Source organism: Sebastes umbrosus, chromosome 22 (genome assembly GCF_015220745.1).
Source record: "Sebastes umbrosus isolate fSebUmb1 chromosome 22, fSebUmb1.pri, whole genome shotgun sequence".
In the NCBI taxonomy this organism is placed as follows: domain Eukaryota; kingdom Metazoa; phylum Chordata; class Actinopteri; order Perciformes; family Sebastidae; genus Sebastes; species Sebastes umbrosus.
This window is the reverse complement of record NC_051290.1, coordinates 17,098,500-17,120,670: the sequence shown is the minus strand read 5'-3', so window position 1 is coordinate 17,120,670 and position 22,171 is coordinate 17,098,500. Positions and strand designations below refer to the sequence as shown.

General features: G+C 39.5%; 1 long non-coding RNA gene across 2 annotated transcripts in view; it reads left to right on the top strand.

Annotated features, from left to right (window-relative positions):
• The window catches only part of LOC119481244, a 102,673-nt gene that overhangs the window by 26,469 nt on the left and 54,033 nt on the right, over positions 1-22,171 (top strand). For both annotated transcript variants that reach the window (XR_005205142.1, XR_005205143.1), the window contains exon 2: positions 21,979-22,049. This is a non-coding gene — a long non-coding RNA (uncharacterized LOC119481244). The remainder of the gene's footprint in view (positions 1-21,978; positions 22,050-22,171) is intronic.

Below are 22,171 nucleotides of genomic sequence, written 5' to 3'. Positions count from 1 at the left end.
CTGTCTCAAAAGATAATATGAGATCTTTGATTTATTAATATTCCCCGACACGGTGAAAGAGATCTAATTATCTGTTGTTGCACAGCAAAAATGAAACTTCCTGCATAGCTTTTGATGAGCCAGGTAGATATGACTTTTTATTGGAAATAATTATATTCATTAAGCACACTTTTGTGATCATTTTAGAAATTCAACTTCCATAAAGTACATGTTTACTTGTCTTCCCATTTGTCTTCTCCAGACTAGATAAGGATAACAATACAGAGTAAGACGTTGTTCTTTTATTGTACCATGATAACGAGAGTGGATGCTCACTTTCTGTTCACCCTTTTAAAGCCGTTCCCATGGGCCACTGGGGGAAGGAGAAAAAAAAAAAGTTTTGACAAAATCAAATTTGATACAAATTGCATTTGCTCCCAAGGAGGAGACATTGAAACCTTTTCGCAAGAATAAGCTGACAGTGATTTCATTTGTCTAAGTAGATAAATCATACATATTGAACTTGTCTCTCACGGCGTGTCACTGCTCAGACCTGATTTAATTTGCCACTTTCTGCTGGAGCAAGAAGCCAGGCTTAAACATAGAAACTCTGAAGGTTACACCATTTCAGCATTTTAATTAGTTGCACAGCTTTCCCCCCATCCTTCAACCAGATGAGTTAGAGCCCACTGAAATTTCTTTTTTCTCCATGGAGTTTTTTGTTTTCAGACGTCTTTGAATTATCGCGAAAAAATGGCAATGCGTCTTTCAAAACACAACACATGCTCGTCATTGACCTTTTGCGAGTTTGGACATCTGTGGTGTCTTTGTGCATCTACTGCTCTACTATAAAGGCATTGCATAAAATCAAATGAGAGAATTCAAATAGCGCCCTAACAACTGCTCCGTAAATTGGGCGGGGTTGGAGGGTTCAAGTGTACCTGATGTGAGATCAATTGTATTGGAGTGTGGCGGTAACACTTACGATGCTCTTTGCAAAAGGGGTGGGGGCGGCGGGTGCCATGTCTGACAAGAGGACAGAGGCAGTCACAGGAAAAAAGCGGTGATGAAAGACAAACCATTTGTGCCCACGACTGAATACTGAAAGCTATATTTTACGGCTGCTATTCTACCAAATTGCTTTTGTGCGTTGGGGTGGCTTTTTAAATAATGCAATCGGTTAAAAGCTCTCTGTAAAGGCTATGCTTGTATGGCGTGGGAAGCTGGAATGGAATTGAGTGCATTTTTAGGGGAGAGGGTTATAATTTATGCACCATTGAAATATGGCCACTTTGTGCTTTTCTTTGCCACTTTGATTCAACAGGGTTCAACATGTACACAATCTGTTTGAAAATGAGTTCAGAGACCCTTTGGTCCGATGTCTTTAATAATAGTCATTCACACGAGTCTGGACTGTTTTGATAGCCGGGTTTTTAAGAGTGTTATGATATGATGATGGCAACATGTGGCCTTTGCTTTATTTTTTGCCTTTACAAGTAAATTATTAAAACTCACACTACTGGTGGAGCACCATTACTAACACAACAGTGTTTTTGTATAGTGGTGTAATACTGAGCAGCATGCATCTCTTTTCACCTCTGCCTTCTCCTCTGATGTAATTAAAAGCTGTAAGTGGCTGTTGTTAGCATGGTCACGCATTCGCCAGGGAGGCGTAGCTTGTTGACCCGCCCCACCACCACCAACCCCCGCTGCTGCTTTCTCATTGGCAAAACACATGGGTCACCCTCTGGACTCTGGACAATGGCTGACAAAATGATGGATCAGTTCTTCCATATTGGCTTGTTGATCCATAGTCACCCCCCCTCCCTTTGCCCCCGCCGACAGAGTGGATATTGGCATTTGCCACTCAGGCGGCTGTGCCCCCGAGTCCCGTAACTGCTGATTAGTCAAATGAGTCCCGGACTGCGGAATAATTAATGTTTAACATTGGGGCCTTTACTCTGTGGATGATCGAATGGCACCGAGGTGAGAGCGGCGGTGGAGATTGGACAGCAGGGGCTCGGCACCCTGCGAGGAGGGAGGCTGCAGACTGATCAATGTTAATGTTAGCCCGGGTTAACCTCAGCTCGCTTGTGAGCTACTGCGCGGTGAGGCCGAGGGAGGGATCGGTGTCTAACATTGGACTTAGTATTTAATTGTCTCTTAATTCGTTTGTTTATTGCTCGTTGAATCAAGGGTCTCTTACTGCAGCAGGAAGGGAGAGGGGGCCTCATGTGTGTTTGTCTTTCATAATGACTCTCAAATGTCACCAAGAGTTTTTGCTTTTAGACGTTTTGCTCAGACAGCTGCACTGCTCTGTGGATGACAATATCGGCCCGTGGGTCTGTTTGTCAGTCGGTACACCATTTCGGTCCAGACGGAAATATCTCAACAACTACTGGACGGATTTCCATGTCATTTTTACAGACATTCATGTTCTTCAAAGGATGAATCCTCATGTCTTTGGTGATCCCCGGACTTTTTCCTCTAGTGCCACCAGGAAGTTTTAAATTTGTGGTTCAGAGTGAAATTTCTCTTTAGCTGTTTGATGGATTATCATGTAATTTGATGCAGACATTCACGGTCGTAGAGATTACACAAATAAGAACAAATGTGATGGAGAGGTGCAAAACACCCTCGGTGGGGCTCGATCAGGGCACTCTCCTATGCATACCTTAATCGATTTTAAAAAGAGAATAAATTATTAAAAAGGATGATAAAGAGAGAGAGAAGAGAGAAAAAATAAAGAAGAGAAGATTACACACACTAACATCCATTTACATTCCAAAGACAAAGTTAAATGGAGTTAAGATTCACATTATATCATCAATAAAAACTCATCATTAGTAAGCAATTTACAGAGATAATCCATAAGAAAACGTTGGCGGAATAAAAACAACCTTTGAGAGCTATCTTAAATTGTTCTGGTGCCAACTTTAAAATATTAGATGGCAGAGCGTTCCATATCACTGAACCTCGGTAAATTAAACCAAATTGTAAAAAGATGTTCGACACAGTAGGTTTGAGTTTGTGAACTTGGGTGACCCCCTTAACTTTTCATGTAGCGGACATCATCAAGTCCAAAATTTAAATTGGTCCAATACCTTTATTTGTTCAACAGTTTGGTTTTCTTTACAACAAGACTCGTGTACTTGTTTGGTTTTAGTCCATCACATCTAATGCATTATATTATATTGAATAATGTATGAATAATGTTCAATTAAGCAAACTTGACAAAAGGTTTTGGACTGTTGGTAGGCAAAACAAGACATTTGGGTGATGGGAAATTATGATGGCATTTTGTTTTGACATTTCATAGACCATTCATTTCTTATTCCAAAACACATTTTGCAGATGAATCAGTATTGAATATAATCATCAGTTCAGCCCGGTCGCACGTCAAAAGCATGTAATAGGATGTTATTGCTTTAGGCATGTCGATTGTACCTCATGTAGTCTGCAATAACTGCAATGTAAATGCATCCACGTGAATATGCTACACTCAGAGCTAGCTCAGTCAGGAGACCGGTGTTTTGTAAGTTACGCTAGTGATATTTGTGACGTGTTTTCCATACTGATGTTACGTTGTTTCTGTGCGTATTGTACTTAGTTTACGCACTTATTTTAAGGCCAACCATGATGTTTTTTCCTAAACCTAAGTGGTTTTGTTGCTTAAACCTAAGTGAGTGGTTTTGTCGCACCCTGCTGGTACTGCACCTTATATAATATGCACACCTCGGCGAGGCAAAATGTGACACTGATGCGCTATCCTCTGGTGGACAGGCGGGTCTATTACTCGGGTATTACACTGATCAACCCAATTAGAATGTTGGGTTGATCAGTTTTATACCCATAATGCATGCAGAATATTTTACTAATCAAAGCTGGCTGATTCCGTACACAACTTGTAAACTTTTACCAGAGTAACCTTAATGCGGTCCCTTCCATTTGAGACAGTACTGATGATGAATCACTTCTCTATTGCAAGGATTACAGAAGAGAACAAATAAACACAATAATCTAAACATGATAAAAAAAACAAAAAAAGAGTCAAAACTCAACCCTGCTTATATTGTAAACAGCGCATCTGAAAGCCCCTCTGAATGACTTGCAGGTATGTTTGAATTGGATGTACTATTTTTCATTTTGAAGTAATGAAATATTTAAGGGGCAGACAGAAGTCTATGCGACATGCTTGACCTTCAAAGCAGAAAGTGTGCCCTGTTATTACAGTATTTATGTGGCTGTCCCCACCCGCGCAAGCAGGAATATAAAAATATTTAATTACTCAATTAACTGAGGTGGAATATAACCCTGTCGGAAAAAAGGTGAGGGAACAGGGCACACGTGACCAAATTCAACAATGGCGAAAGCCATAGAGGAACGGTGCAAATGAGAATACGCTTTTTGTGTTATAATGCTATTTTATAAAGTTAATTTACATGAGTTGAGGCAAGATGAGGTGACATTAAAAAACGGTTAGATTTCAGTCATCATCCTGAGACAGTTCCACATGGAGATGACACCTCTGAATGACATTGATGGAGGAATAATGGTGGGCTCGGTGGATGGATACCAATGGATCCCTAAACGGTTGAGAGTGCTGTATTGTTTTCAGTTTGTAAAAAAAAAAAAGAAGCTCTGTGCACTGAGAGCATATTCTCTCATTAGCTCTGTCACTGCGTTTCACCCGTGATGTTATGGATTTATGGGGGGAAGAGAACATTCATATCCCAGATGGGGGCTCTAATGTGGCCAGATTCAGTTCATTATCGATTGTTCCTCTTTTAACTGCACCAAAAGTGTTCAAAGGAGTGATGAGAAAGGGATTACCGTCAGCAGGTTGGAATAAAACTTTCATAGGAGCAGTTTGCTATTCCTTAATGCTCGAAGCTACTTTGAAAGTAAAATTCCCCGAATTTACATTTCATGCTGCTCCACTAAACGGTCTGAAACTGCCCAGTCCAGTGGGTAAGAGCTTGACTGAGGACTCCAGAGATGGAGGATATTTTTTGGATGAAATAGTATACATGTTTTTATGTTATAGACAATGCAGTTGCATCCTAGATCAAATGGAAATAATTGCACACAATGCATTCTTAGTTAAAGTGATGTTAATATACTACTATACTATATCTGTTTTTATTTTTTAATCAGGCAGCTTCAAAGTTTCCCTCTGTATTTACTTTTGAGATGTGAGGTCATACACTGGATTACTAAGTACAATTTATATTGTATTTGACAGTACGTGTGTCAAGTAATGACGGAGAATACAAAGGCAGAAGAAAATAAATAACAAAAACTTTATTATAATCTGCAATTCTACCGGGGAACTCATTAGAATCAAAGCTGACAAAAGTTGCGCATTTCCCTTAGAAAATGAACACTTTTTTCCCCCCGTCTTCAGCAGACATTGATTAATCATCTCTTGAGGAGCTTGAAGGTCCATTCATAAAAAAAAGGAGGCTCCGTTCCACAGACTTTATGGGAGAGATTAATCATGTTTTGATTTGTTAAAAGACTGCTGACTTGAAGTTGTCATAGAAACCCATTGGATCTTTTTTGCAGTTAACAGTTTTCTGCAGACAAATTCACCCACAAAATCTTTCCTTTATTTTTACCTTGAGTTTTGATAATACTGCACAGGAAGAAAACATAAGGACTCAAAGTACCATGAATATTTTGGTACCTTTTCGGCTGCCATTTTCATTATACCTCACGATTTGTAAGTATTGGAGATAGGAATAACAAGATACTGATGCCATTCACAGAGTCTTACCAATAGTGGCTAAAACAATATTTGGCCTAATAGTGGCACTATAGGAGCTTGAAAGATACCATGGAAAGACTGACATTAGTTTTAGATAGGGATGCACCGATACCCGATACTGGTATCGGGTCCGATACTGTGCTCATGTACTCGCACTCGCAAAACGGCCCCGATACCAATTTACGGCAGCGTGACGTTAACCTCTCGTCACCCTCTTTCGGGTCCTATCGGGTGGGTTGCTGACATCGCTGAAGACCCCTGGCGCCTTTTACTTGGGCTGAGCCCCGCCCTTGAGGCACGACGCGGTTGGGGCGAGTACCCAAATGTAAGTACTTGTACTTGTACTCGGTCTGAAAAAAAGTGGTACCGGTGCATCCCTAGTTTTAGATATCTTTGGTACAAAGTTGGGACAACCCTCAGGTTAAAACCTGATCAAGATTATGAATGTGCTACTGTAGGTAGTTTCATTAATGTATTATCACCTGAAATCACCTGAAAATAGGAAATCGTTGTGTTTTTGTTACCTTAGAATGAGCCGTTTATATCTACATACGGAGCGGGTCCTCTTTATGGAGCTGGTCGCCATGTTTCTACAGTAGCCCGTAACGGACAAACCAAACATTTGCTCCAGAGAGGGCCATTTACATGTACCTCTAGACACAACAAACAGCGATAACCGTCTGAGAATAACTAATAATTATCAATGTTGAATATAAATGATGAATAATGTTGTGGGCTTATTCCTTATTTCATGGGCTTTTTGGGGGATTATACTTTATTATTACATACTTGTATAAAACAAAACAAAATAACAAAGCATTCAAATAGTGACATGGCAATGCTAATCAAGTCCTAAAGGTACCAACCAGCCACCCCAGCAGGGTGAGCACACCCTCCTCCCTCCCTCCTGCATCATGTAACCCTGGGCTTTGTAAGGGATGTCTGAAATGACATTTCATGTATCAAACCACGGAGCGTGAAATCCCAAGGATATCCCATGACAGAGGCATGATCGGGAATAGATTAACACCGTCACCCCTCACATCCCAGTAGAGCCTAGCACATATAAGTCCTAAACTCATATTAGGATGTAAAGCCAACATCGTGCATATTGATAGACTTCCTGGAGTGTCGCCCATTCATCTTCACCTTGTCACTCTTGTCCAGTCAACAGGAATGACATGCAGTCGTCGACATATTCTGACCTTTTTGAGCATAACAAGCAATAAAATATTCTACGTACAATACAATAATAATATGTAATGGTAAAGATCAGCGAGTAATGGCACTCTTGTCCAGTCAACAATAATGACATGTAGTCGTCGACATATATTCTGACCTTTTTGAGCATAACACGCATAACATATTCTACATACAATACAATAACAATATGTAATGGTAAAAATCAGCGAGTAATGGCACTGATAATCATAGTTAGAAGAGCTAGGAGCAAACCAAAGGGAGATTTTGTGTGCATCACACTGTATTCTAGCTGGTAGATTTGGAAGGCAGTCTTCCCATAGCCAATTTGTTTGGGAGGACTAATGCCAGACAGCTGCGCAATTACACCTCAGCACAAAGCTAAGCCAATCTACTATAGACAGTAATGGCTCGCATTGATATGCCTGTGTCTGTCTGAACAGTACCCACACACTGAATTGTCAACATAATGTCACACTCACATCTCAGGTTGAGCGGTGGAGCAGCGTCTTTTCTTTTTCTTTTTTTTTTCTTTCTCCAGCGCTTGTTACTTGATAATGAAAGCGAGATGATGGCAGCGAAATGCACCCATATTAATCTCTCAGCATTTTCTACCATGACAGCACAATTTTCAGTGCCTCCTCGAAACGATCAGCCGCCTCAGTGTATATGTCTCTCAAAGCAGATGCAGACTACGCTCGCATCTCCCAGATCCAATTTGAATATAATGTTTAAGGTCTGTCATTGTGAAAAGGAGAAAGAGAGAGACGGGGAGAGAGTCTGACATGAAACAAACTTTGGAAAACATTTAACATTTCTGGATTTTTCTTTAACGTTATAATGTACAATGTTGGTTACTTTTGCTAAAGATGCTTTCAATACATTGAGCAAAATGTGTGTGACCATGGATATAAGCACACACCAATAGGGAAATGGCTGATTTTTACCGGTTCATACAAAAAAAACAAGCAATTTCCTGGTCTGTTCTGATTACTTGCAGCTTTGTTATTTGTCAACACAACTGAATGCAGTCCAAAATACTGCTGCTCTCTTGCTGCAATGTTCATCTCTTCATTTTTTAGATTGCGGATGTTCTTCAGATTGAATTCTTAAGAGCTCGATGGGTGAGGTGGCTGTATCTTTTTTTTGCACTGAAGTAAACACAATTATAAACTCATGCATTTGCTATTCCTTCTAAGTAGAGTACCACACATCATGTCCAGGGTGCTAAAGCAAGTTTAATGCCAATTTCATGTTATAAGTCTGGTCTCACGATAACACTACAAGAGGGCAAAAGCTAGGGCTGCAGCCATCGATTATTTTAGTAATTGAGTATTCTTCCAATTATTCCATAGATTAATTGAGTAATCGGAAAAAAATATTTTTGCTTTATTAAGGAGCAATGGTAAATACATAAAAGAGAAATAATATGGAACAAATAGTTGTTTTTCTTTTTCGAAAATTTGTATTTCTTAAATTGCATACAATAATATGATCTATCAAAACTAAACCCATTTAGTGCATTTAAGTGCCATATTACATTCTGGGTTTCAAGGCTCCAGTCTAACTTTTTTCACCACTGTCCCGAAAAATAATTTAAACTCTCCAAAATTCTAAATGTTATTGTTTTACCTTGTTAATGTCATATAAAGTGGTGATTGGCATAAAAACACACAATTCCAATTTTTAGGAAATAAATGATTGAATAAATGATTGGCATTAGTAGTTTTAGTTATCTATTATAAGATGCTTAGAGCTAGTGTTGAAGGTCATAATTCCCTTTTTAATATCTATTTTATATTGCTGTGAAAACAACTCCTTCACACAACTGCATTTATAAACGTTTTTCGCCAAAAACAAAATTTTACAAGATTGCATTTGAACACATCATAATAACGTTATAATTTACCTTTGCCCAAAAGCATTTTTTACTGAACAGAGCTTGAACGCATCATAATATAACTCAATTGAACCTCCGTTAACGTTAGCTGTTAGCTAATGGCGCCGTTGCATAAGCATTGCACCCACCCTCCGGTTCCCCCTCAGGTTAACACTGTTAGCTCTGACAGCAGTGTTGCAGTTGTTTTCATTGTTAGCGCAGTTAGCACCATTAGCTACGTGCCTCCAGCTCAGCCGTCGCCATGTTTAGAGCCGTGTGGAGGCAATAGAAATGCTCTCAATCTCGCATTTGGCACTTTAATATAAGAATATTGATTAGTGCAGCTTTAATGATGTAAACTTAGATTAAGTTTTTTTGCTCTATATTCATGATATTTCAGATTATTGCTCTAGAGGATGTGGCAGTAGACATTATAAAATGCATTAAAATTGTTACCAGGTGGTTTATTGTCATGCAGTGTCGCAGACTTTTACTATAATGCAACACAAACCATCATTATAGCAGCTAGTGAGATACAGTAAGTGGCTTGCAAGCACACAAGGAAGTTTGTGTGCTTTCTGAGGTAGTTTGCTATTATTGTTACAGCTTTTTTCCCACACATTTGTTTGCCTGCTTGCTGTGGATTCATTTCTCCTCCAATTGTTGCCTTTGTGACAAGTGTTGAATGGGGTGAATGCAGAATTTTCCAATGCAAGCAAAACTAATTACAGAAAGCTTCCTCCCTACATACGTAGGTAGCTGAATGCACCACCGAAAGAACTGTTTGACAGGCACGAAACCAATTATGTAACACAACACAGCAAACACATGCAACCAGTTGTGAGAATACAAAATTTACCAATACGCACAATAATGGTATGTTAGTATGCAAACAGTTTAGGGAGTACAAATCAATAAATATCCTGTAGAAATGGACATAACACAGCTCTGGATTTTTCCTCTTTCAAATTCTGGCAAATTGACAAGTAGGGAAAATTCTTTATGGTACTTTATGAACGTTTGTCCTAGCAGTCTAACTCGACATTGGATTTCTATAAACTGGAAACGACTGAGGCCTTATTCAAAGCCGACCTTTCACTTTGACATCGAAAATAGCAACAGGCTAAGGAGGCACTTTACAGCTTTGTGAGTGACAGGGATGCAGTGTATAGAGTAATAGCCGGCCGCCGCGGTGTCTCCTTGAAAGGCAACACGTAAGTAGCGGCAGCGGAATGGTAATGCCTTTCTGTTTGCTTCTTCTGTCTCCTACCTCCAAGTTTTCAAAGAATCAATAGGACTAAGCCATTTTGGACTAACAGCCTCTCAAATAATGCTGCTTGGCTCTGGTGTGCACATACACACCGAGGTTCTGTGATTGGCTTTCTGTCTTACTCACAGGCGTAGGAAAAAAATGGGATGAGACTGCAGATATAAGAGGAAGGCAAGGGGAAGCAACAACAATAAAGCTGCTGCGGTTCTGACTTTGGGTAAAGACTGGACTGTGATATTTCCCATAAAGGTTGTCTGCCTTTCTCTGTTATCTCCTCTTCCTTTCGCTCAGTCTCTTATTCGCACTTTAGCGTTCTCTCCCTCTCCCACACCCTATTTCCCGGGACCATTTTCTGACAGGAAACATTACCGCCATTACAGATCACTAGATACTGTTCGCTAGATGTCAAAAGAATCAGATTGATCACATGGCACGACAGAAGTGTTGCACTGTGGCAGAGGGGGACAGTCAAATGGCAGAAAATAATAGGGTGCTTGCCGGGCCTGACAGATAACTTGGAGGCAGCCATACAATAGGCAAGCAACATGGCTGAGCTCAACAATGGGACAAGCGGGAAATGGCTTTGCATTTCAGCCGTCCTCTCATTTCAGCTGACATCCCAGATAGCATATGTCACACTGTAGAAAAATATCTATGCAAGGGATATGGTGAATCACAGCTGCTGCAGGCAGCCAGCGAACTCCTATTACAGCCCAACCTGCAAAATGTGCAGATATAAGAAAAAACTCAATGGTTCTTTTTGGTTGTTTCCAATACAAGACGATTTCCTGATTTATGCTCAATTAGCTTTTAATTAGAAATCAATCTCATTTGTATGAAAACATCAATCCTCGTTCAAAATAAGCAATTTATCCGCAATTACAAAACCCATTAAAGCATAATTAGACTTTCACACTAAAAATCGCATCAAGATAAAACAGAGCATTTCTCAGGGTATATATTCAATGCAGAGTGGAATCTCTCTAGTGAAGGAGGCGCACTGGTAAAACTTCATTAGAGCTGAAATGATTAGTCGATTAATTGATTAGTCGATTGACAGATTATTATACAGATACAGACAGATATTATCAGCAACAATGTTGGAGATTAATCCTTTAGGTTATTTTTAGGGATGGCAATGTTGATTGGGCGGTACACCACTAAGGTCCTTGTGGAAAAATTAACAAGGCAAAACGACCACACTTGGGGAAAGCAATCATTTTTACAAGATATAAATAATATATGCATAAATATGATTCAGATACCAATACAGATAAAAGCCAAAATAAACTTCCGTCTTCACAGGAAACAACTTGGTTGGGTTTAGGCAACAAAACAATTTGGTTAGGTTTAGGAAAAGATCGTGGTTTGGGTTAAAATAACTGTAAGTGGCGCAAGTACAGAAGTTACGTGACAAATAAATCAACGTTGACTTCTGGTTTCACATGGGACACAAACAGTGGCCTCCTGGGCTCTTTGTACTTCCTGGTTCACGATTACGTGGATTAAATTGATGCATTGATTTCATGGCATTTATACAAATTACAGTGCTTACAGTTTCTTAGGGAAATAGTTACTGTCCTCCCCCTCTTAAATGCAACAGACTTATTTCCCATTTTTGAGCTTCGGGGACAAAGGACCTACTGCTGAATATCTTTGGGTTTTGGAGTGACGGTCGGACAAAATAAGCATTTTAGAGAAGTCAACTTGTGCTTAGAGAAATTGTGTTGGGCATTTGTGACATTTTGTAGACCAAATGATTAATGGAGAAAGTAATGGGCAGATTAATCGATGATGAAAATATTCTTCAGTTGCAGCCCTACACGTATTTATTACTTTATAGATGATTGTCAGAAGTTTGCCACATAAGATGATTTACAACATGACCAATTGTGAGGACAACATTGCATAAACAGTTGCCAAACCAAGCGGAAAAAATAAAGAAAACAATTCTTCGCTTGTAAAAAGTAATGACCATTGATTTCCGTTGCAAGTCTGATGGTGAAATGAATGAACCGATTGTGAAATGCTCCATGCGGTGAGCACAGTCAATCCAGCGCAGGGTATGAGATTGATCCTACTGTACATTCCGTCTTCTGTATGTCTCAGCCATCACATCCCGCCTATAAAGCTCATTGTGCTGTGCATTTGTAGCCGCAGCAGCAGTATGTCCTGCAGTAAAACCTACAGGCTTCTCCTCCCTGTGTGGGCGTTGGCGTTCCCCCCCCCCCCCCACCTCCTGTCATAAAGAACACACTGCTAGCGCCGTTTAACCTTGAGCTGTTGCGACTCGGGCACATATCACCTTTGCAGCCCCCTTGGCTACTGATATCCATCAAAATGTCCGTCGCCGTTTTAGGATGAATCAGCAGTTTTGGGGGATTGATTGAATTTTATCTTGATTTCATAAAACATTTAGACAAACCAATTAAAGAGGTGGCTGACTGCAGCCACCAGCACTTAATCCATCATGCTGTCAAGGGGATAAAATCAGATTGACACTAATGTAGTCGATATGTTGGTGCATTTGCAATCTGGTACAATAAAGTGGAAGTTAATTAGAATAACCCGAGGAAAGAGTCACGATTGGTATGAAAGTGGCTGCACTTTTTGACAACAAGCTCGGGTTATTTTAAAGCGTGTTGGTGTAAATTTTTAACCGTGTTGGTTTGTCACACGCGACTTCGCTGTCCCCTTTGACTCCATTCATTTAATTCCCAATGTATTCCACCTCACAATGCAGCAAATCCATTGCAGGCCAATGGTATTATACTGCAGTGCGGTCCAAATATTATAATAAGATGGATGGCTACTGCACATTTTCCTGGAGGACTGGCTTTCTTGGTCTTGTCCACCAACTGCAGGTGAAATACAGCGTGGCCATTAACATGCAGTGGCTCTCCTCGGAGTTAACGGCGTGCTCCCACAGAACTCCTTCTCCCTTTGTTTTAAGGCGGGCTTCTTAATTACTAGCTGTCCCATTCAGGTTGTAAATGGCCCTTTATTGCCATTCTGTAATCAGAATAAATCCTCAAGCCTATTCACTGGCCTGATGCCCCTCCATTGATTTACAAATGACCCATGTATTATTAATCCAATGTTTTTCCCCCTTTTTACCTCATTATAAGCCCTATCTGCAAGTAAAGGGCACCTCACCACGGCGTTATCGCACATGACGGGGTTCCTGGAGAATTCTCTCCGAGGTCTGTTTTTCGATATGATACTGTGTTGTGTTGATAACAAAAGAACAGGCAAAAGGAGTGTGGCGATACCGACGCTTCTCCCTACAGTTAATATGGAGCATATCGCCTTTATCTGCAATGTTCCTTTGTGCATTTTTCTCCTTTTCTTTAATCTTTGTCTTTGTAGAAAAGACAAAAGTACACGGTGACACGGAAAAGCTGTATAAAATGTACTTAGGCAGGAAATTAAAGTTTATAGCCATCTGTGGCGGCACCAGGATGTGAAAGCAAACAAACAAAAAGAGACTTCAGCTGCTTTGATGAATGATGTTGGACCTAAAAGCTTGATGTAGTGTAATCTTCTAAGATATATTGTTATGACAAGACCGTTTGATAATGGCTATACATCTTCATGCCAAACAATAGTCCTTTAGTCACTATCTACTGGCATGTATATGTCAGGTGGAACACATTCAGCAATAGAAAGTAAACTTTTATAGTGTTTACTATGTTTAAAAAAACGTTCTAGAAATTCAAAATATGTCAATGCTACATGAAACCGAAAAAGACACTTGATATGCCAAGAACATGGAGGAAAAAGCACTATAACACAAGACGAGAACTAGTGCAATCCAAAGGGACTTGTCATTTGAAACTAAGCAAACATATCGCTGCAGCACAGCCCTCTCGGTAGCAGCTATCACCCGCTCTTAAATGAAACTGAAGATGCTTATCGTAGAGATGCACGTTTCCAGTTTCTCGAACCACTGAACCGGCCAAATGTGGGAATTAAATAAGACGTCTTTATTGACCCTTTAGTTTCACATTACAGCTTGAAATGAGATCATAGGAGTGATAGAAGCTCTGATCAATTCCTCGGTGGAGCACTGATATTAATAAAAGTCATGGACTTATTGATAAAGCCTTTGGCAGAAAATCACAGTAAATACAATTCATACAGTCAAGTTTTTGCCACAAAGCTTCCTATCAGCCTGTGCAACATGTTTGCAGAGCAACAAGCACTGACTCCACTTTCAAGTATTGTGCTTGTTTTCAGATAGTTGACAGACTGAGGGTGTAACTTGGAAAGAAGTTTAATATTGGGAAGGTTACAGACCGGCAGGAGTTGCAATTTAAGTTACCTTTGAAAACCACCATTAGCTATCTTAGCTTGTTAGATTACAATAAGATTAATTAAGACAGTAAAAAATAGTATGATTATGAACTAAATTCAACCCTGTCTCCTACAAAATTACCTTCCTATTCATCGAAACTGCATTCTCAATTATGCTTCCAGGGAAACATATTTTCTCTCGGATTACGGTCACTGTTTTAAACAGTTTTAAACACATAGTTAACGTTGTAAAATGAAAACAAAAAATGTGTCAAAACTACTTTGTTAGGTTCTAGTAAAAAACATCATGGTTTGGCTTAAATTGACAATTCTAAATGCAATAAATATATATAGATAAGTAAGTGAACATTGACTTTTAGTTTTGCATGGGACATACGTATCACAAACGTATTTGTGATACGTCAAAAGCAAACCATAGACTGTATATAAGAAGTGGACGTGGTCATCATGACGTCTCCCATTGGATTTTGGACTGCCGTTTGAAGCCTTGAGTTTGGCATTTTGGCCATCGCCATCTTGGTTTTTGGCCTTCGCCATCTTGGTTTTTTGCAACCAGCAGTGACACTAGAGGGTGGAGCTAAGTACAACCGATTGCTGATTAAGACATTTTCAGGCGACCAAAACGGTTATAATTAACTTTCATGAACTGAAAACACACTGTGAAAGGGTTGTAAGACGAAAACACGGACAACACCCAATGCCATTGTAGCAACCTGTTAATCACAAGGTAGCCACGCCTTAAATCGTACCCTTATTTATGGTCTATTATACTCTAAATGGGACTATAATTTACTAAATGAACATCATGCTGTATTGAAGAAGACTTGAAACTAGCAATTGAGACCATAAACTCATGTTTACAATGTTTACTGAGGTAATAAATCAAGTCAGAAGTAGGCTCATTTTCTCATGACTTTATACAATCAGACTTATTTTTGCAACCAGAGGAGTTGCCCCCTGCTGGCTATTAGAAAGAATGCAAGTTTAAGGCACCTGCACATTGGCTTCACTTTTCAGAACTGAAGGCTGCACGCTGTGGCAGATAGGGTGCAACTTGGAAAGAAGTTTAATATCGGGAAGTTAACAGACCAGCAGGTGTTGCGGCACTGCTTAATATCATAGTTAAGTTAACTTTGAAAACCACCATTAGCTATTAGATAACAGTAAGAAGGTGGTGTAGGTCAATTTCAATTGAAGCTTTGCTAAATTAGAAGATCCTCCTCCGAGCTTCTGTCGAAAATTACCATGACAACACAAGGCCATTGTCTAATATGTTACATGGAGAATATAAATGCTAATAAAATAGGATTAAAACCGGACTTTAAGGGACATAAACGTTCACTTTTTCACCGTCTTCGACATAACCGGTGTCGCTCTACAGCCGTTTCACTGCACAAGAAATGTAAAGACACTGAATGCAGTCATCAATTCTAATCAACATGCTGCCTCAAGTCCATTGTGCTCACAGTTTCATCTCCTTCAATTACCACGGCAAATTGGCTTTGAAGCCTGAGTCAACTGAAGCAGTTAATTTTTAATCAGCATTATGAAAGTAGGTGCGGTAAGCATTGGTCACATTAGCTTATTATCTTTCATTATATTGTATTTGAAGGGGGGGAAACGTTTCTGTATTTAATATTACCTGCAGCAGATTTCTTCTTTAGGAGCCTATATGCATTTAAGAGGGGAAGTGTTTGTTAACATTGCACACCACGTCTTGGTGTTGTTCAAACAATGAATAACAAAGAGGGCTCAAGGAATTTTTTTTTCCGTACAGAGCGCAAAGAGAGCAAAGAGAGCAAAGAGAGCGCTTTGCATATCCACAGTCTGTCAGAGAAATAAATAAATTAACCCAGCGCTTCTTCAAAAACAAACAGCTGTCAAAAAGTCACTCAGGGGCGCCTCTCACACACCTCTTTCCCCCCCGGAAATCAAATCCCAGCAAGGAGGATTCTTTTATTGTATTCCACTTTTTTATTGCTCCAGTCCTTTGTATGTTGCCATCTAAGAAACAAATCAAGCAAATAACATCCTAGGAGGTGTCTGTGTTTTAATGTGATGTCTCTCTGTGCCGGTGTCTCACCACAGAGTAATCCGTCTTTAGCCCAAGGATGTGCCTATGATCTCCGCTATGAGGGAGCCAAAGAGACTTAGCAATAAAAATGTCATTATTATCATGTAGTACCTCGCAGTAAATGCAAATAGCGTAAATGAAGGGGGGAGGGAGCGCTTTTGTAAACAAATGAAACAGTCAAAGATGGAAGCATACAAACGTTTCCTCCCTTGTTTTTCTGAATGGTGACGCAGGTTGATTTGCATGTCCCCTGCTTCTGAATGTACCGACTGTGTGACTGAAACAGGGAGAGTTCTAGCTGACTTTTGTTGACTGTGGATTATGTGCACTTTGTTGATTCAGTGATAATCAAGACCTGCTGCTTTTGAATTCTCAAGCAGTTTCATAGAGCTAACATTTCTGAAGCTGAAAACATACATTTTTACATATATAACATATTACATGTATGCATTGATTAATGATTCAGCAGGAAAGGGTCATGAATCATTTTTGTAACGGTCAGTTGAATCCGTTCTTGAAATAAAGGGCGCATCAGATTAGAAAATATATACTGTAGGTTGCTGTGGAGGGGAATGACCATTTAGTTTGGAGGACTTTTTGGCCATCAACGTCATTGTGTGTTTTTCCAGCTATTAGCAATAAAACATGCTTCAATGTAAAATGTTGCTGTTGAAACTGTTCACTATACATATCGTCAAAACGATATAAAAATGTCTATCGTATATATTTCTCTATATCGTTTCTATCGCGATTCTTTTTCCCTATAATTTCACTTCAAGTTATTATGCTCATTTTGCACTGAAGTTCTAAAATACTCAGTACTTTTCATTTGTCAAGTATCTAATTCACACAGGAGTATACAAAAATAGGCTTTACAATGTTCATATAGACTTATCGAGATATGAAATGACCTATATTGTGAGAGAAGATTTTGGCCATATCGCCCAGCCCTAGGAGGAAGTAGTGTGGCCTTGTTACAAAACGTCGGACTTTAATACGAGCGACTGATGCTTGTTTCCCGTTTCCTACTAACAGTCAGCGATATTTTCTTTAAACTATGACTACAACAGGCTGTTCTCATACACCGTTCGTAGCTACACCTACGTAAATGAATGTCCTGTAATTTAATCCACGTAATCGTGAACCAGGAAGTATAAAGAGTGATAAAAAAAACACGTAAGGAGGAGGCCGGGGTAGTCAAAAAACAAGTTTTTATTTGTAACGTAACTTCCGTACTTAAGTTACGCCACTTAATAACAATTTTTTTTTCCTAAACCTAACCATGTAGTTTTGTTGCCTAAATTTAACCAAATTGTTTACCGTGAAGATGGACGTTTATTTTGAAAAGACTGTATGCATGTAACGAGTGGAAATGAACATGTGTTGCTGGACATTCGTGGGAGAAAGCACGAAAAATGATTAATAACTTTTTTGTGAGATATCATATGAACCATTGTATGAGGACGACAATAATTCCCTAACCTCAAATGTGGTTATTGTGACGTAATTGAAAAAAAGAGTGGATTTAGTGTCAAGTGACTCGGCTCGACGGGTATAGACCACATACTGTGTTCACACAAACTAATGAGCTAAAATAGAAAAAGACAGAGCACATCCTTTTATGTATTACTGGGCTACAGAATTGTGCCAGATTACACATCTCTATTCAAATGTAATACGTTTGTTCACTTTTACATAATCATATCCATTTTGTAAATGTGTTCATGTCTGACAGGTCACAGACAGTCGACTACGTTGAGCTGCCTTGCAGTAAGGTGCTCTGTAAATATCTCAATCCAGTCTGACAACATCATTTTCATGTGACATCAAGATGACTGCTGGCTCCCGGCGCTTCACACCCCCACTTAATGAAGTCACCTATCCATGTAAATCTGGGTTAAACCTCTGACACAAGGTGCACGATAACCTGCCTGTCTAGAAAAAAAATAGGAATAATTATGAAACGTTGGATTAAATGTGCAGAGAGGTCAAACGGCAACTTGAAATGTAGTAAACCCAAGGCTATATCATTTTTAGCTACAGATTCATTCATTCCTTTATTTTTACATTTATTCATTCATGTCCTTGATCATTGTCAGAATCACAGCAGCAAGGAGAGGGGAGCCTTGAGAATCTGAGAAATCCTTATTGTAAAAAATAGATTTGGACATAATTCAGTTTTAGCTATTTCTACAGGGAATGGTAAATATAGGGCAAATTAAAGGGATAAGTCACAGATTTAACATTATTTGGCAAGTATTTTCTTCCCCTCGAGGTTAAATAAAAGTGACAGAATACAGTTGCAGATGTTTAACCCCCGGGCAGATGGAAAGCATCGGGCCCTGGTGTCAACAAATGCACTTATTGTTCTGGGTGGCTGCAGGACCACCCGAGGCGTTGGCGCTTCCCGTCAAGGGTTTAAGGGTAAATCACCGCTGAATTTAAGCAGGTGTTCTCCATCAGCTGTCAGAGAAGCGGAACACCTGCTTGGACATATGATTGGGGTGAGATGAGAGGTGCAACACGCTGGAAAGTTTTGACGCCCACAGAGCAGGGCAGCAGCAGCTTTCTGTCCAGCGTGATTCAGCGTTGATTCACCATTTATAGCCGTTTGGCGGTGAGCAATGGGGTGGATGCTGTCTGTGTGTTTTATTTGATTATTTTAGCAGGATAGGACACATAACACAAGGATGCCAGCTTAAATATAAGTTGTAGGTTAAAGTACGTTCTATAGAGAAGGTCAGTGTGTTTTTATGTTAATATGAGCAGTGATTTGTAATTTGCTATTTCTGGGTGTTGCTAATTGAAAACGTAGGCTGTAACCCCGTAAATGATTCACTCTGAATGCTGCACCACAATAGAATATTATTAACTGAGAGTGATCCAATTTACCTCCATTCTCTTTAAATTCCCACACATTTTTTATATCTCTTAAAACCGACTCCCATTTGCAATTCAAATTGAGACTCAATGGGCTGCACAAGCTATTTCAAAACTCGAGATAAATATGAGCTAACCATCGTTCAAAAACGTCCAGTGACAAAAGCTTGACCTCTATTGTATCTGCTGAGTTAATTTTTTGCCATGTTAATAGGAATGCTGTAATTACCAAATCCAATTCGGCGCACATTCACTGCCGTCTTCGTTCGGATTGAACTTCCATCCTTACCTTGAGATGAGGCTCAGCATGCAATGCAAAGCAATTCCCAAGTGTCACTCAGTCATGCTGTTTCCCTCGCTGTGTGCTCCGAGCGTCCCCAGAAATCTAGATTTCTGGGGACTGGTGGGCCGGTTGTAGAGGGAGGCATCTTGAATTATGGATTTCCACCCCCTATTTGTGCCTATTTCACGAGTTTAGGCAATCTAGAGGCCTGGTGCTGAAAGAAAGTTTGCATTTAATTTTTAGACACGAGTAGGTGGTTGGCAGCTGGGTTGGCAAGCACCCTCAGGGGTTTTACATCGTTTCACCTGGTATAACCACCCCTGCAGAGCAACAATGATTACCAGATCACCTATGATGCTTCAATGACAGCAGTGCATCAATCCAACTGCGTTTTCCAATGAAATTCAATGCTCTACACAGCGTTAATTATGTTGCTTGTGAAGCAGAGATGAGCATCACATTTTCTGCACCCTGTCTTTGCGTGAGAAATACAAAGTATGCCATGCAAATTGCTTATCATAAATGGCCAATTTGGATCATTCTTCGTTTAAAGGTACAGTGTGTGGCATTTCGGGAGATCTATTAGCAGAAATGTAATATAATATTCATGTCAGCTGCATGTCTGCTGCCTTTCTGCTGCTGCCAGCCCTTTCTTTCTACACAGAGTTTGCCTTTCATAATGGCCATTTCATTTCATTATAAATGTCATTTAGATTTATTTTAGACAGAGAAAGGCTAAGAAAAGTGTGGTGATTTGTAAATAATAGTAATAATCGACAATTAAAACCCCGTACTATATTCATTCATGGAGCTCTGCAAGTCACTGCATGTTCCACAGCACTGTCCTGCACATATTTCAGAATAAAAGCCTCGTGTTAATAAATGAAGGAATTCTGTCCACAGAAAAAGTTCTCTGACACACTTGTGAAACTGCGGTAATGCGAGCCGTTCTTAGGCGAACGACGTTACCACAGTCGTGCACTCGGAGATGAATGCTCACGTTACCGCAGTCTTGAAAGGGAGGAGTGAGCAGGGGTATTCAGTTGTTTGCAATCTGCAACCACACCACTAGATACCGCCAAATCCTACACACTGTACCTTTAGAAAACATTTCATTCTATATGGACAGAGAATAAGTGGTCTCAGCATGTTGGCTCTAGACTGGTGAAACTTACATAACTGCCTCTCAGGCCTGATGTTGGGCTCCATTCTCCCTCACTGTCACTGCCCTCAAGCTCACTCTCCTCATTATTAGTGGGAAATGACCTGATCCACTCAATAAGGTTCCTTTTTCCTCTTTAGACCATAAAATGTACCTGTGTCCACTATTGGCAGTAAGTATTAATACACAGTAAAACCTCATTTTACATCATGATAAATCCCCGTCATTGAGCAAGGTATTGACTTAACAAGTATCCTTTTTTATTGTTTTTATAGTGCAATACAAGCGAGCAGCATGAAAACAAACATAAAACACAAAAGAACTAGACTCAAACTAACTGAAACAGGGGCAGCAACAATAACAGCAACAATGAGAAAAAAAGGATGTAGGTATGTAGGTATCCTACAGTAACAGGTGACAAATGGAAAACCACTGTTTAAGAATGTATACATGTAGAAAATAAATGTATTTTAACCATCGTCGATGCTTCTTTAAATATTCCTGCCCATGCTTGTATTTTTTTCCAACAACTTATCTTGATTTAAGGGCATTAAATAGTTGAATTTATCTTTATCTCTCGCTCTGTGCACTGAAAGGGTGTTCCATCCCAAAATGCAACATTATACCCACTGAAGGTCCTCATTTGATTCATAAGGAAATTGTCACCAGACATTACAACATGTAAAAATGTTAATTCTTACAAATGGGAGGATGTGAGGGTCAATAAGACATACAGTTGTCTCATGCAACAATGTGCAGTAGAGAGTTAAGAGATAAAGTATACTGTAATTTAATAGATTAAGTTGCACCTTTTAATAAAACATATTTTTGCTATGCTAATTTTAAACTGGGAAAAAAAATAAAAATAAATAAAACTTTAAATAACTACCCTGTCTGGTATCCGCAAGCTGTCTGTTTTGAACCCAATTTTTGTTGAGGATTTTGCTAATTAAATCTTAAATGTCACGGTGGATAGTAACTCTGGTGTTGTGCTTGTTACCACTGCTGCTTGCTTTCCATCGGTTTAGCATTATGTCCTCTTGCAGCTAACAAAGCACTTGGCAATGGGAACCTGTGCCCCTGCATACAGTATGTTGTGGCCTCTGAACTGACTTAAAGTGATATAGTAATTAATATTTGACTACTTTTATTTCTCTGTTCCAGCGGATCTCTCCGTTCCAATGGACAGCACATGCATGAACTATAACTACCGGAAGACGAAAGAAGTCAGAAAGGTAGGACACAGTTTCCCTGTCTTATAAGTGTTTATTGTTGATATAAATTAGATTCAGAAAGTGACAGCATGTTTATTTATATTGGAAATGTTGTTGAAATGATGTACTCCAATCATATCGCC